This window comes from Tupaia chinensis, unplaced genomic scaffold (genome assembly GCF_000334495.1).
Source record: "Tupaia chinensis unplaced genomic scaffold, TupChi_1.0 Scaffold000222_1, whole genome shotgun sequence".
In the NCBI taxonomy this organism is placed as follows: Eukaryota; Metazoa; Chordata; class Mammalia; order Scandentia; family Tupaiidae; genus Tupaia; species Tupaia belangeri.
Genome location: NW_006159697.1, coordinates 2,875,364 through 2,883,000, shown reverse-complemented (window position 1 = coordinate 2,883,000; position 7,637 = coordinate 2,875,364).

Below are 7,637 nucleotides of genomic sequence, written 5' to 3'. Positions count from 1 at the left end.
CTTTGAAGATTCTCATGTATGTGAAGGTGGGAATCAGATAAAGACAGAAATAAAGTGGGACTACCATCCATGGACGATAATCCAGAATTGAAGAAAAGTCATTCTGCATTTATAGTGTAAGTGAATGAGTGCATTTTATATTAAAAATCTATTAGACTTGGTACATTTGGTAAATTTACACAGGAATTGGTAAATTTGCATAAGAAATAAGTTGATGATGACTTTCATGTTGAGGTTCTTTTTTGAACATAGTGTTACATTTTTTGCCTTACTGATTCCACAAGGGTAACAGATTCCAAAATAACTGATGTGTATTGGGCAGTGAGGGCTTTTCTAATGACAAAATTATCTAATGAATGTCTCTTCACAATATACTGCTCAAATTCTCTAGAGAGGATTTTTGGTTTTTTGTTTTGCTTTAGGGTGCGTGCACTCACCGGAGAGAGAGAAAGACAGTGAGAGAGAAAATGAGAAATCATCTCCCAGGGGAGATGGCCACACGCAGTCCCTGCTCCTTCATTCTCCTCCTGGGATCCTGGGCACGCATGCACATGCACCCAGCATGGTTTTCAAGCCTACAGGTCCAGGACTTAAACCGTGGTCAGCCATGTGGGAGTAACCGGGACTATAATAACCACACCATCTACTGGCCCCCAAATTCTCTATACATTTTATCACTTTTAAAAGACTTCAGAAACATTCCTTGAGCCCAAATGCAGTATTCCAGTGAATAAGATATTTTGTTGATGAGATTTGGGTCTTAGGAAAAGACGAAAGCAAACTGTCATGTTTATAAGCCAACTTCGTTCAGCGACCTTTGAAATCATACCATGTTGCTTGTCTTATCTTGCCAACTAATTGGTGAGATTCTTGTTTCTTGTGCTTTTCTTTCAAAGTCAGGTTTTAAACTGTGGAGTTTAAGCAAAGCGTAGGCTCCACGTTGAAATCTGAGGGACCTTTCACAGCCTGACTGGAAAGGACCGCTGTTGAATGTCTCTCAGGATGGCGGGTGTGAGGGTGACTCATGTCATAGAAGGAGGTTGGAAAAAGTCAGAGCTTCAGATGATCCAGGAAAAGGTTCCCGTGGCATTTGATCAGACAAGGGAAATTCTTCGGGTCAGTAAGCACTTGGAGGACGCGGGATCAGACAGGCCAGTCATTAGTGCGTGTGTCAGGGAGACCTGCTCTCAGCTGTGGCACCAGCAGAGACAAAGTAGTCCCTGCACCGTCCCTGTCACACTGGAGGTGGGCAGGAGGAGGGACCCAGGCCCCTGTGTGTGTGTGTGTGTGTGTGTGTGTGTGTGTGTGTGTATCTGCTCAAATTAAAAAAATAACAGTAATGGGAACCAGCAGTTAGCGTAATGGCTATGTTGCTGGACTCCCACGTAGTCAACTGCAGTTCGCGTCCCGGACCCAGTGGCTTAAAACTCACGCCGGGCACATGTGCGTGCATGCCCAAGATCCCGAGAGGAGAATGGAGGAGAAGGGATTGCGGCGTGACCATCCCCCCTGGGGGGTGATTTCTCACTTTCTGTCTGTCTCTCTCTGTCTGTCTGGAGAGCGCACACGCCCTATAGCAAAAACCTCTCAAAAAAAAAATAGTAACCAATGTAATTAAATAAACAAATTTAATAATAATAATAATCCTTTGAAAAAAACTGAAATGGATATATTTGTGACCCTCCTGTATGAGGGTGCGTGCTTTGTACTGCACAGCTTCAAGAAACACAGTAACCCAGTGCAGAAGGAAGAGTCTACATTTGTACAGTGCACCACCTGAGCCACCCCACACAGCAGTGCCGGTTAGAAAGCAACGTCCGTAAACCGACGGATCGGTACGCAATGAGTAGAACTCATTACCTTTATTTCTCTAAGGAGGATGCTGTAGGAAACCCATGCATTGAGTCCATGAGGCAGTGTCTCACCGTGTGTCACGTCCAAAGTCGAAGAAGCAATGCTAGTGTACCGAGGTTCACATAGAGTCCAGATGAATAACGAGGGATGTGCTGAGCTCAAGGTGAAACACGCGTGGACTCCAGATTATCTGTTTCCTGTTCCAAAGGGTTTCAGGGACATAGCAGGATTGCGCTCTGCAGCGTAGTAAGCAAGGAGCAATGTCACATGGGGCTCTAGGGCTATCGTATCCTTCCCTGAAGCATGAAAATGCACAACCCTGGGGCCAGCAGGTGGCATGGTGGCTAAGGTGCTGGATTCCCACATGGCCGAACACAGTTCAAGTCCTGGACCTGGTAGCTTGAAAATCACAATGACTACATAGACAAATAAATAAATAAATAAATTTTTTTTCTAAAAATGCACCATCTCACGTGGCAGCTGCTCCCTCAGGCTGGTGTCAGAGCTAAGAAGACTAGACAGAGCCCATGGTGAATGCAGAGCGTGAGCAGGATTGGAGCCTGCGTGGCCTAAGCCATCGAGAGGTGGATGTTTTTGCTGCAGCGTGAATACTTTCACCCCGAGTAACTCAAGTTGTCATCTTGCTTCTGCAAAGCAATGACCAGTACATTTTGCTAAAACATTTCACCACCGTTTTTCTCCTTCAAGGCAGTTGTAGCTAAGGAAAGCTGAGACACCTTGGACACTGGAATATATCACAAGGCTTCACCGGACATGGAGAGATCATTTACATATTTGGCAGAGAGGAGAGGAGGATGGCTCTGCACCAGGGGATACCAAAAACAGCACAAAGCAAAACGGATATTTAGGTAGACTGGATCTTTGGAATTATACACTTTCCTAACGGCTACTGGGTGGTAAATTTCATTTGGTTTGGTAACATCTTCTTCCACATGGAATCCAGCAGCGTATTGTCTAGATTTCCACCCCTTAGCTTTTACAATACACCCTGTGTTTCCATGCCATTTTGAATGTGTTTGAAAAGTTCGGTCCTATTTAATTATACTGCTAAATATTTTAGAGTAACGAGTATGCAGAGTAAGAACAATAATGCTTATTTGCACCCTGCTTCTTAGCATTTCCAATGCAAGGCACCCGCCTTTGACCTTTTATCCTCTGAATTAAGTGTACTGGTTTTCCTCCCCAGCCATGTGTGGTGACTGCCGGGGTTTACAAAATTATATACCGCGATTCTCTTCCATGACAATGTTGTAAAGGGCAACTTGTGGGGAGACAAAGCTAAAACCGTGCGGCGTCATTCCCATCCCAGCCGAGGGCTGCACGTGGGTCCCTCATGTAGAGTGGTTCTCGTTGCAAAGAACGACAATCAGGGAATGTCTATCACGCCAAAATAAGGCAAGGAATTCTGCATCTGCATAGGGACAGAGAAGAGAAAGATTGGCGTGAGACGCAGAGGCTGTCCAGAGTCATCCTCACCGCTGTTGAAGCTGCAGGTCTTTGGGAAGGTGACAGAGCAGAGGTTGGAGGAAGCAGCGTGGCTTCGGTCCCAGCAGAGGAGCCATGACCCTGAGCTTGTCCACTGTCCCCTGTGGCAGACACTGCTTGGTGAGTGCTGCTGTCCAAATGACAGCTTCAGCTCCTGGAAGAGGGAAGAGCTGATCCCAGACCTTCACCCCTCGCTAAAATATATGTGACTAAAACGTGCAGGGCTCCAGGGTCTGCTCAGCACTGGCCATGGTTTAAAAATTCTTAATTCTCTGCAAGAGAGCATCTCACCGTGTCTCTGCTCCACAGAAGTTGTCTACAGTAAAAGACAATAAATCCTTTTTGGCGAGGCAGGGGTGTATTCTAGGGAGAAATGATGCTCTCAGATGATCTTTTGACATGCTCTGGCCCTGTGTGGTGTCCCTAACAGAGAGGTGGTACGCTGTCCCCTCTGGCAATCAGGGACAGTGACAACTCTGTGCTCACAGCAGCCCTGGCAGCGCCGTGAACGCGTACTCTGAGGGTACGGGTATGCAGCCTGGCCCATCTGCCTTGACGCTTTCCATAGTAGCAGGGAACGAGGCCCACCCTTTCCTTTCCTGCTGTTATAAATCGAGACCGGCCTCCCTGGCAAGGCTGCTGGTTTCTCCTTTTGGCAATGTAATCACAGGCATTTGCATACGCTGGCTGGAAAAGGATTTGACCCGCAAATTAGTGCAGCTCTAGAGCACTGATGTGGAGAACTTCATTCCAACAGGGTGTCGCTGGGTTTACAAAACAGAGTCTTTCCTGCACCTGAGGACAGAACATGAAGACAATGGTGGCTCAAACGGAAGACATCGCTGGGACTAAACACAACGATTTCATGGGAGTGCATTTTTAAAAAGTGTATGTACTGGGACCAGCAGTTGGCATAATGGTTATGTCTCTGGACTCCCATGTAGTAGACCATGGTTCAAGTCCCATGTGGCTTAAACTCACACCGGGCGCACATGCATATGTGCCCAAGATCCCAAGAGGAGAATGGAAGAGAAGGGATTGTGGTGTGGCCATCCCCCCGGGGGGTGATTTCTCGCTCTCTGTCTCTCTCTGTCTTTCTGATGAGTGCACGTGCCCTATAGCAAAAACTTCTCCAAAATTTTTTTAAAAAGTGTATGTATTTCTTTCATGAGAGAAAGTGTGAAAAAGACAGAGACACCTGACAGAGTCTCTCCATGCCACGATCCGCCCCCGAGCCTCCTAGTCAGCCAGGAGCTATGTTCAGCTACAGTCAACATTTGAACACTGGGTCTCCCCACAGGGTTCCAGCATTATGCAGTACCCTTACACCTGCATTGCTAAGGCTGAGCTTTAGAAAACACATTCTTTTTAATTTTCTAGAGGGCTGGCGTGCTCGACAGAGAGACAGACAGAAGGAAATTTAGAGAGCACGCCTAATGCTGTGCTCCCTTCTCCTCCATTCCTCTGTCCTGTACAAATTCTGGGTGTGCACCCGGAGTGTTTATCGAGACAACCAGGTCCAAGACTCGACCCATGTGTTTGGCTATGTGGTATCCCACTGGCTTCACCACCCCACCGCTGGCTGGCCCAAGAACATTTTAATTATCCTCTCCTGAGAGACGATTACCCAATTAGAAATGTTTTCAGCAGCACCGGATGAAGATCCGTTTTGAGATATATCTCCTACTGTTTTAATTGTAGATTGTTAGGATGAAGGCAAACGGGTACAGCGCTCTGAACCGACTCAGCCAACGAAGATTTTCCTGAACTGCAGAATACGGACTCGCCAAGGCCGGGAGTTAATCACATTGCCCTACATTCGCTTTCCTCTTGGCAGACAGACAGAGAGCTCTCTGCATCCTGGAGCTCTGTTCCCCGATCACTTTCCACTCCGTTTTCGTTTGCCAATTCTTTAGATGTTGCCAGCACAAGACATCTTCATACAGCACTGGAATTGGGGATGAGTCTCGACGGGAGACTCTTTGCAGTTTACATTTTAACATTAAATGTAATAATAGTGAGGCTTATTTATCTGCATGGGATTGCATCGTGCTTCTACTGAAAGGAAAATGCTTTCGGTCTCCCTGTGGAAGCTTTGGAGATTTGGAATGAAAGCTTAGAATAGCATAATGTAAGCATGCTCTTTGAGAGGGGCTCAGAAGAATATTTAAATTTTGAAATCCAAACTCATCTATGCCCTGCCAAATAGGAACACAAGACAAGGGAGAGCAGATTGTCATGGCTAAGCGTATTTAACATGTTTCCATCATGCAAAAACTTCCGACAAACCTAAAACGAGAAAGGCTGTGATATTAAATCCCATAACCCCATCCCTGAGCTTCAAAAAGCATCGCCGTGTTACTCATCTTCAAACACAATGGTAGTCACAATATTTTAAAATTTTGCATTGCTGTTCACGAGCAGGGAATAAGAATGTTTAACGCTTCCCAGTTCCAGGTGGAGCGTCCTGAATTCTAAACTCCAAAATCCAAAATATTCCCAAATCTGAAAAGTTCTCTGGGCACTGACATGACCCGCCACCTGGGAAATTTTATACCTGACCCTATGCGTTATGGTCAGTCTGCTGCAATACAGAAATATTGTACAAAATTACCTCAGGCTAGCTGTGTCAGGTGCATATAAAACATAAATGAATTTCGTGTTTAGACTTGCACCCCATCCTCAAGTTGTCTCATTAGGTGTTTGCACATATTCCAAGATTTAACAATTGAAAAATTGCAATCTGTATCACTTCTGGTCCCAAGCAGTTAGGATAAGGGACACTCAATTCATATTACATAAATTGTCATAACAATATTATTTTTCTTCGACACTCAATTCATATTACATAAATTGTCATAGAAATATTATTTTTTTTCTAAGTGTATGTATTTTTCTTTTTCTTTTTCTTTCTTTTTTTTTTAAGAGAGAGAGAGATTTTTTTATATAGGGCACATGTGCTTGCCAGAGAGATAGACAGAAAATGAGAAATCACCCCCCAGGAGGTATGGCCATGCCGCAATCCCTTCTCCTCCACTCTCCTCTTGGGATTTTGGGCATGCATGCACACACACCCAGCATGAGTTTTGAGCCACTGGGCTAACTATGTGGGAGTCCAGAAACGTAACCATTATGCCACCTGCTATTCCCAAGTATATGTACTTTTCATAAGAATAAATAGTGAACTTAATAAAGACATGACCTATGTCAATGTTTTCTGCGTCAACACTGAATGGCTTCCCAACACTACCCACTTAGGTGACTGCTGATTTTGTGGGTTGGCACTTTGACTGGGCTCAGCAGGGTGGTTTTTTCCTGCATAGCCCAGCTCAGATGATTAGCTGGGCTCACTCCAGCATCTGCCATTAGCAAATGACAAGCTGGGTGTGCCTGGCTTATTATAGCCTCATCTGGGATGGTGGGACACCTGAGGTCTCTTTCCATGTAGCTCTCTCATCTTCTGGTCCCAAATAAATAATTCTTAAAAAAAATAATAAAAACGATGGAAGAGAGGAGAAGGAAGACTCTGTGACCAGTCCCACAACCCATATAATGAAGCTACAAGTTTATCAACTATTTTCCCAGCATGACTGTTGTGGTCACTTCATGGAAGCACAAAACTCTGCAGTGCTGGAAGCCATAGGGAAGGACAGAGTTTGGTTCCTGGGTTGACCTGTACATACCAGGTGTCTGCACCTGCCCACGATCCTGGGTGGATTAAAGGCTGAGGGGAGAGAGGCATACTGCATTGAGGGTGTTTGTCCTTCTCTCTCTCTCTCTCTCTCTCTCTCTCGCTCTCTCTCTCTCACACACACACACACACACACACACACACAATGAATAAACTTCAAACATTTATCAACTACCCTAGAAAGAAATCAAGTCAATACAGCAGAGTAAGGATCTCCAGAAACTCTCGTCTCTGTAAAATGGATAACCCAACTGGGAATAGTAGTCAGACATAACTTTGCAAGAACCCCAGTGTTCACCTGAGGCTGGCAACAACCCTAGGGAGCGCATGTGTTCAATCAAGACAGTTGACTGTCTTAAGATCAGTTTGCTTGGTGACATTTTTGCTTACTCTGGGCACTCCTGCATTCTCCAGCTCCAAGGTAGCCTTGGAAACGAACAGCCCCCGGGTTCTCTGACAGGCGGTGGAGGGAGATGGATCAAGTCCTCAATGCTGAGGATGGTTTCTTTGCATGGTGCAAGGACATCTTTTCCCCGAGGGAATGAATTACTGCTACATACCACACATGGATGGAGGCTGAAGACAT